The following is a 5,691-nucleotide window of genomic DNA, read 5'->3' as shown; positions in this document are numbered from 1 at the left end:
TATAGCCCTTAAAATAATCCTTATATATGTTTAGGGTTGTGAGAAAAGAAAGCCAAAAAAAAAAATCACGGATTGGATGAAAATCAGAACTGAAAATTTATTTTTCATAAATCTCAACAGATACCCTATCTGTCGAGCAGTTGTCAAGCCTCGGGCTGAAATAGCTCTTTTAAATCTCGATAGATACTAGTTGTCGAGTTTTAATGAACAACACTTCTTCACTTGTTTCTTGGACAGACTTGCATGGCTTTAACACTTGAACTTGAACTTGAAATCTTGTTTCTTGAAGCATTAAACACATCCTAAATCTACCCAATTACAAGTAAAGTGCGTTTTGTCAAAGGATTAGCCAATACATAAAATGTTGACATATGTTCCTAACATTCAATCACATATGTCCTAACAATCTCCCCTTTGGCAATCCATGACAAAACCACAACAAACAAATGAACATATGAGAGAAGTCATAAATCATTCAACTCATATTCACTTGTTAAGTACAATAAAATCTATCCTAACACAAACTCTTGAAAAACTTTGCAAGAAGAGAGTTCATAGCAAGGAAGACTTTAACAACCTGTATTTCTGAAACACTTACACAAAACTCATCAAGGCATCTTTATGTGAAACAAAAATAAAAGATTGCATACAATAAATAAGAAACATGTGTACAAAGAGAGAAAAGAAACAACACATGTAGAGATAGGTGAAAGAACATACATGTAAATATATATAAAGCAAATATAAATACAATGTATGTCAAAATGGTCACAAGACCAATATACAAGATATAATGTATCTGAAATGGAGAGAAAAGAAAAAAGATACATAGAATCCTCACTACATCCCTCCGAAACATGAACACTCCCCCTAACAAAAATCTCCTATACTAACCCTCCCCCTATGAGTATGACTACTCTCATCCCAAAAATACTTCCCCTTTTTGTCAGAAGTGACAAAGGGTAAGAGTATCAAGTAGACATCTCGTCATCACCGGAAGAGCTAGCATCTCCATCCCCATCATCATCATCGTCGTTGGAATCATCATCGTCCTCGGATGCCTCGGTAGGAGGAGAAGGAGACTCTACAAAGCCACCAAGGCGAGCTTGCCTTTTCGTAATACAGCCGACACAGGTGTTCACCTGACATAACTTATTACTGAGAGTGTCAAGGTGAGCATCCATGCGCAGAAGCTGCGCCATGATCGCATCAAGAATCACGCCACCCACAGAAGAAGAGGAAGCAGAGGTGGATGGAGCTGAAGGTGTGGGAGGAGCTGCTGACCCAGATTGCCTTGAATGTAGCTATTCCTCGCTCTGTTTAACGGTAGAGGCGTCTATGACACACATGAAATGGAAATGGTCGGAAACAGGAAAGGGAACAGAAAAATGGCATAAAATCCTCGTGATAGCCAAAGGGAAGATGAGCTTATCATGGGTCGTCGTATCCCGATACACATCAATGAGAGAGAGAATAAAATGAGAGGGAAAATCTATGGTAAGCTATTCTAAAAGAGAAAGCAAAAATTGAGCATGGGGCTCGGTGATAGAGTTATAGTGAGAAAGAGGATGCAAAACAAAAGTCATAACCATGTTAAGAAAACGAGGACCTTTAGCAAAGGCCAAACAAGGAGTGAACTGATGATCACCCTAATCAGAAGGACATTCACAAAAAGCTGACATAATCTCGTCTTTAGACATAGTCTAAGACGCTCACAACCAGGGTAATCAGGATGCGCTACCCTAGGGACATGGAGAACCTCGGATACAATATCTGGTGTGACCACAATGCGCTTACCTCGAACGTAAGTAACAAAGAGAGGTACTAAACAATCAAATCCATGCATGTTGGAGTAGAACTCCTGGATAAGCACGGATGGACAAGGGACCGGGATGTCACACAGTGACTCCCAACCTCTACTGTGAAAGACTGTGGGTAGGTCAATGTCGAAGAAGTTTGACAAAATGACTTGGCGTTCCGAATGAACGCGTCGTCTAGAAAAGTTCTCAAAGAAGTCTAATTTAACCTTCTCATCATGGAACCGAATGTGAAACAGAGTGGGGTCAGAAGAAGTGGATGGCCCGAAACGAAGAGGGTTCCGGGATGGAGTAGACTTACATTTAGGTGCCATGACGCAACTAACGTAAACAAGAGAAAGAGAGAGAGGGAGAAAGAGAAACACGTAGAAAAGCACCAAATACAATCAATATATAAGAATATAGAGAATGTAAGGTACGAATGCATAAAAATGCATGAGCATGTGAAATGCAATAGTAAAAACATCATGGGCTCAACCCAATCCAAACCTACCAGCACACAATCAGTTCCACAATGTAAACACACATCTGAATGCATGAGGCAGTGTTATAATGCACATGTGATGCAATGCATGATGTTTTAAGATCATATATACAAAACTCATCCCAAAATTTTTCATAAACTCATCAATTTTGAAAAACCCCCAAAAATTTTTCAAAACTCAAAACTTAGCTCAAAAAAGAGTGAAATGCATGATTAATGTAACATCCCAACCTAATGGCATAATTAATTTATGGGTTTATATGCTTGTTATCATCTTAATTACTTTAAGTGCATAACAACTTTGATATTGTGATATTATAGAAGATATATGCTCTTTTAATGTTGTAGAAAAGAGTTTTATAAAGTTAAAGATATATATGTAGAGTTATATTATTCTTTGGACCTTTCTAGAAATATAAGCTTTTAAGGGGTAGAAAGTAAATTTTTTTAAAAAAGGGGAAAGGTGAGTCACAACCCACTATTTCCCTTAGCTTACACGTGCCCCACAAAAGTCCACTTCTCTTATCTTCTTGGCTGCATCAGGCCAGAAAGTCCAGCTCCTTTTTCTTCTTTCTCTATTCCTTTTTTTTGTTCTTTGTTTTCTTCTCTCTTTGCTCTCACACGGCTACATCTCTCTCTCCCTCTCTCACCAAAACAATATATATCCCTCTCTAAAGAAGAAATTAAAAGGTTAACACTAAGTTTCAGCTTCAAATTTTGTGGGTAAGTAATCAAAACCTTATTTGATTTTAGAGTATTTTGATAGTATGATTGTTTTGTTTATTTTCCCTTCTTTATTCTCTAATCCGATTTTAGAAGCTGAAATTGTGTTTCTGTTTTAGTAAGTTGAAAGATTGATAGTGTTATGGTCTATTGGATGCTTAATAAGTTATTTTAATGTTTATAGTATTGGTATAAAAATACCCAAAATAAATGAAGACCATTTGCATTTAGTTGATAAATTTTGTAAGAACATGCACTGAAGCTGTCACTGTGACAGATTTGATGTTTACCACAAGAAAATTATGTATTAAATCATTTGCTGTGAATTAGGATACTAGGAGTAGTTTTTATGAATCCTAAGACACATATGGTTGTTATGGAAGTAGTCTCACAGCATTTGGATCAACATAAAATTAATGGTTTAATTTCTAAATTGCATAAAAGGACAGATTTGAGCATGTTGCCTTGTATGATTGTTAATAAATCATGGTTTTATGCTTTGACTCTGAAATTTTTATGATATATACTAGACATCCAGGGGAGTAGTTCTGTAAAATTTCATAACATTTGGATGTGTATGGAAAGCCCATTCGTATTTTACAAATGGGGAATTTGCTGCTGAAATGAGCAGTAAACAGTGTAGGATAACTTTGACTTTGTCGATTTAATTTTGAAGTTAGGTTGAATATTTTGAGCTATAATTTAATATGCTTATCTTTTGGTATGTTTATATCATAGATGAATTTTATGCCTTGGTTTCTCTATCTTTTGGTATGTAATGTGTTTGATGAATGTACCTTGTTTTTGGGGGAAACTTTATGTGATGGGAATTAAGATTTTCTTGAGTTTGAGAGTTAGGTTGTGATTGAGGTATAAGTTTATATATTTAGGAAGTGTTGTTATTTATAAGTTTTGGTCTTTCATTTAGGTGACAAGAATGAGAACACGAACACTTGAGCTCCTCTTGTACAAATCTCTCGCGTCTTCTGTTTTTAGGTAAGGGATATGTGGCATGTGCATTTGATAAGTATAAAAGTTGTTTGGAAAACTATTATGCATTAAAACATTTTAATTAGAGATATTGCATTTAAGCATGATTTAAGTAAAATATATGTTCGTGAGGTGTTCAATCTTATATAGATGATAATTTCAGCATATTGATACTATTATCTATATCACGAACATAATATTTAAGAATGAAGTGGATATACTATTATTATGAAATATCATACAAAATAAGAAATTTCAGTATGATGTATAAGTATGAAATGTTTTCGGGTTATGTCCTCTAGTGATCTGAACTCAGCCAGTAGGGGTTAATTATTGGCTTTCCATGGAAAATGTTATCTGTTTGGCCATTTAAAGTGGAGGAAATGGGGTTGCCTGTAACTCTAATCTGAACAAAGCTTTCTCCGCAATGTGTACGGACGGCGGGGAGGAACAAAACCTTGAGGGGATGTGCCATCAGGCCTCCCAAAGAGGACAGTATCATACACACGAGGGCACCCAAATGTGATGAAGCCTTCTCTGTACAGACTTATCAGATTTGGACTAACCAATATGTTATGAACATCTATATTATGTTATTGATCATGAGAGAATGATTTTGGTTAAATGCATTGTGAAAAGATAAAAGCTCTCATGAAAAGAAGAAGTTTTTGATGAAAAGAAAAGTTGTTCTTTAAAGATAAGAATTTCTGAAGTTCTGTTGTGCACATGCACCAAGTACAAACTTATCAGATATGGACTAACCAATATGTTATGAACAGCTATAGTATGTTATTGATCATGAGAGGATGATTTTGTTTAAATGCATTATGAAAAGTTCAAATCTGTCATGAAAAGAAGTTTATGATGAAGCATTTTATAGTCTTTTTTTAAAGATAAAGTTTCTGAATTATGTTTATGTTCCTTATTATGTCCTTTTATGAGTATATGAAGTATTTTCATCTAAGAGCTCATAAGTTAGTTCAAGAGCAATATGAATAGTATGAAGGCTATTTTATCAAAGTTGGCATATCCATAAAATATTTGATTTACATGCATTTTTATCAAAGGCCCATGGAGCTTAAAACCTTACTGGGCTTCGCAGCTCACCCTATTATATTTCAGTGCACAGGTTCTTCCTGGAAGCAACGAGAGTATTAGAGATGACAAGGATTCTGTGATTCTCGTTTGTTAGATTGTATAGTCTTTTTTTTGTTGTATAGTAGTTTAGTTCTTTTGTTGTATAGGAGGAATCAAGATGTACTTGATCCTTGAGCACAGATGTAATTAAGAACCCTAGTTTGGTTTGAACCCTAGTTGTATGTCTTTGGGGTTGGATTTGTAAATAAGAGTTTTTGGAAATGCTTAGCTATGTAATATTTGCATGAATGCCTTAAGTTTTATCCAAGTGGTAATCTTGTAAAGTTCAAATGATATGAATTTTTAAGGTTTTCATCATTTTTGTATATTATGGCTTTTATGCAAGAAAATAAGCAGGAATACAGGAAAGAATTCTTGATAAGCACCTTCAGTTTAGGTTGGTTCATGTTAGTATTGAGATAACCTTGATATTAACATGCCGGTCATGCTCTAAATTTTGAAGTACATGTTTGGGTTGTGATAATTAATGAGTGAGAAAGAATCATACCAGATGAAGAAACCTTGATTTAGGCCGAAGAT

General features: G+C 35.1%; 1 long non-coding RNA gene across 1 annotated transcript; it reads left to right on the top strand.

Moving 5' to 3' along the window:
- Positions 1-2,840: 2,840 nt before the first annotated feature.
- LOC142638136 (uncharacterized) lies at positions 2,841-5,442 on the top strand. The gene is made up of 3 exons (XR_012844980.1): positions 2,841-3,024; positions 3,953-4,020; positions 5,137-5,442. It is a non-coding gene; the product is annotated as an uncharacterized LOC142638136 (long non-coding RNA).
- The last annotated feature ends 249 nt before the right edge of the window (positions 5,443-5,691 follow it).

The sequence above is a fragment of the Castanea sativa genome, chromosome 6, assembly GCF_040712315.1.
Source record: "Castanea sativa cultivar Marrone di Chiusa Pesio chromosome 6, ASM4071231v1".
Classification (NCBI taxonomy): domain Eukaryota; kingdom Viridiplantae; phylum Streptophyta; class Magnoliopsida; order Fagales; family Fagaceae; genus Castanea; species Castanea sativa.
This window is presented reverse-complemented; position numbering and strand designations above follow the sequence as displayed.